The sequence below is a fragment of the Gossypium hirsutum genome, chromosome A01 (assembly GCF_007990345.1).
Source record: "Gossypium hirsutum isolate 1008001.06 chromosome A01, Gossypium_hirsutum_v2.1, whole genome shotgun sequence".
NCBI lineage: Eukaryota > Viridiplantae > Streptophyta > Magnoliopsida > Malvales > Malvaceae > Gossypium > Gossypium hirsutum.
In genome coordinates this window covers 34,428,051-34,431,371 of record NC_053424.1, presented here as the reverse complement: position 1 = coordinate 34,431,371, position 3,321 = coordinate 34,428,051, and the positions used below count along the sequence as shown (strand labels likewise).

General features: G+C 38.7%; 1 non-coding gene across 1 annotated transcript; it reads left to right on the top strand.

Annotated features, from left to right (window-relative positions):
- Window positions 1-2,366: 2,366 nt before the first annotated feature.
- LOC121207664 (small nucleolar RNA R71) lies at window positions 2,367-2,473 on the top strand. Its single transcript, XR_005902789.1, has one exon. It is a non-coding gene; the product is annotated as a small nucleolar RNA R71 (small nucleolar RNA).
- The last annotated feature ends 848 nt before the right edge of the window (window positions 2,474-3,321 follow it).

Genomic DNA, 3,321 nt, shown 5'->3' with positions numbered 1-3,321 from the left:
TGTGTCGCATGCCTGTGTTAAATTCTCAGTTTCAACCACGACTTCAAGACACGGGCGTGTCGCATGCCTATGTTGTTTTGACAGGTTCACCCACGGCTACGTCTCACGGTCATGGCAACTTATCGCATCTTGTGTTAGGGAAAAATTTTGCCTTATTTTCACGGCTGTTGCCCTATTTTCACATGACCGTATCGCACGGCTGTGTCTACGCCTGTGGTGTGAGCACGGCCTAAGGCATGCCCGTGTGCCTAGTCGTGTGGATTAGAAAACCTATGGCCAAGTACTCAGTTAGTGATTAAATGTTAAAAACAAAAATTTTAAAGAGATCAATGCTGTTAGTGCTCGGGTTGCCTCCCAAGAAGTGCTTATTTATAGTCTAAGCTCGACTTACCTTAATTTCGTATAGTCATGGTGGTTCGAGGAGTTTACACTCCTTATCCCTGCTATCAATTTTATCAAAATAAGGTTTTAGACCAGTACTATTTACCTTAAAGGTGTCGAATTTAGGATGAATTATCTCGACTGTACCGTATGGAAAAATATTGAGTACCGTGAGAGGAATTTCTCCATTAGATTCAGAAGTGGCAATACAAGGATCTTCTGTATCCAGTAGTACTTTGTCTCCAACCTTAAGTTGATTTGGTGGAATATTGAGCTCGTTAAGGCGTGGTTTTGGTTTATGTGTCCACCATTCATCTAATTCCTCAACTCCTAGCATTCGTTCTTCATAGATAGGTCCTTTGTTGTTGCTTGAACAAGGCTCATGTGCACTCTTCGAACCTATTTTTTACACAGAGGGTTTTACAACATGATCAGTACTAGTAGTATGATTTATGCAATCACCCTCGATTTTTGAGATGTTACTCGAATTACGAGCTTGAAGAGTAATTGTTTCATCACCCACACGAAGTGTGAGTTCACCTGTACCAACATCAATTATCGTTCTAGCAGTTGATAAAAAGGGCCTCCCTAAAATTAAAGGCATGCTACTATCCTCCTCTATGTCTAGAACAACGAAATCAACTGTGAATATAAATTTATCAATTTTAACAAGTACATCTTCAATAATACCCCTAGGAAATTTGATTATTTTATCTGCTAATTGAATGCTCATCCTAGTTTGTTTGGGTTTCCCAAGACCTAGTTGCTTAAACATTTTGTAAGGCATGACATTGATACTAGCCCTTAAATCAACCAAAGCATTTTTAACATTTAAGCTACCAATTAAACAAGAAACCGTAAAACTCCCTGCATCTTTCAATTTGTTGGCTAACTTGTTCTGTAGAATGGTTGAACAAACTGCATTTAACTCTACATGCGATGCCTCATCTAACTTCCGCTTATTTGCTAAAAGCTCTTTTAAAAATTTGACTACGTTCGGCATCTGCGAAAGAGCCTCAATAAACGGTAAGTTAATATGTAATTTCTTTAAAAGTTTAAGGAATTTACTAAATTGTTCGTCTGAGTGGTGTTTCCTTGTCGCATTGGGGTATGGTACATGTGGTTTGTACTCTTTACTTACTTGTTTTTGGTCATTGTGGTCCACCTCACCTTTACCTTTACTTACCACAGTTTCTTACCTCGGTTCTGGTTCAGGTGCAACTAACCCTTCCTCATCTTGAATGGTAATCGCATTGAGTTTATCTCTTGGGTTAGATTCAGTGTTACTCGGTAGGCTACGTTGTGGTCATTCAAATATCAATTTAGCGAGCTGGCCTATATGAGTTTCGAGCCCTTAGATCGATGCTTGTTGATTTTTAAGTGCTATCTCGATATTTTGAAAATGAGTTTTTGACACCGAGATGAATTTTGTTAGCATCTCGTCAAGGTTTGGCTTTTTCTATTGTTGGTAAGGTGGTTGTTGGAAGCCTGGAGGTGGTGGTGGTATCTGATTCCCTTGGCCTCCCCATGAGAAATTTGGGTGGTTCCTCCATCCTGCATTGTAAGTGTTACTGTAAGGATTATTTTAAGGTCGAGGATTATTACCCATATAATTTAATTGCTCGTTTTCCATGTTGTGGCCATAAGGTGGGTACTCTAAATTGCTCGTTCCTCATTCACTTGCATAGCATTGCATTACTGGGTGAACCTGTGAAGAACCAAGGAAACCGTCAATTTTTCTATTCAAAAGTTCTACCTGAATAGAGAGCACGGTGACCGAGTCGACATTAAAAACGCCGGCTGCTTTCGTTGGCTTTGTCCTCATGACTTGCCACTGATAATTATTCAGTGACATCTTTTCTATACATTCATAAGCATCCTCAGGTGTCTTATTATTGATAGTCCCACCAGTGACTGCGTCAACCATCTGTCTAGTCGAAGGATTTAGCCCACTGTGAAAAGTTTGAACCTGTAGCCAGAGTGGTAACCCATGGTGAGGGCACCTTCTCAACAGATCTTTGTATCTCTCCCATGCATCGTAGAGTGTTTCTAGATCCATTTGCACAAAAGAAGAGATATCATTTCTTAATTTAGCCATTTTAGCCTGTGAAAAATATTTTAGTAAAAACTTTTCGGTCATTTGTTCCCAAGTAGTGATTGACCCCGTGGTAACGAGTTCAACCACTATTTAGCCTTATTCCTTAGTGAAAAGGAAACAACCGAAAGCGTATGGCATCGTCAGAAACGCCTTTGATTATAAATGTGTCACAAAACTCCGAAAAATTTGCCAAGTGATTGTTTGGATCCTCATCCTACAAACCATCAAACTGAACAAATTGTTGTATCATTTGAATCGTGTTAGGTTTCAGTTCAAAATTATTTGCAGCAATATTAGTCCTAACTATACTTGACTCAGTTCCTATTAAATTCGGTTTAGCATAATCATACATAGTGCGTGGAGCATGATTCTGATTTACTGGATCAGCGACAATCGTAAGAGGTAGCGGATTTTCCTGATTTTCTGCCATCTCCTCAGTTGTCGTTCGAATATCGTCCTCTTGGTCTTCCTCTGTGTATCTTAAGCTTCGCCTTATTTCTTTTCGGTTTTTACGAGCTATACGATCGATCTCACTATCAAAAAGTAATGGTCCTGACGGGTTTCTTCTAGTCATACACTATAAAAAAAACCTGCCAGAAGTGAATAAAAGAGAAAATTAGAAAAGAAAATAAAAATTTATATTGCAAATAAAGTAAAATGGCTAAAGTAATAAAAATCGAGTGTTCCTAATATATTAGTTCCCCGGCAACGGCGCCAAAATCTTGATACGTCATATTTGCGACAGGTTTTAAAAATTTATATTTAATCATTCTTGAAACTAACTATTATCGCGATGAAGACAAGTGTACCTATCGAACAGTAGTATAACTTTAGCAAGACTG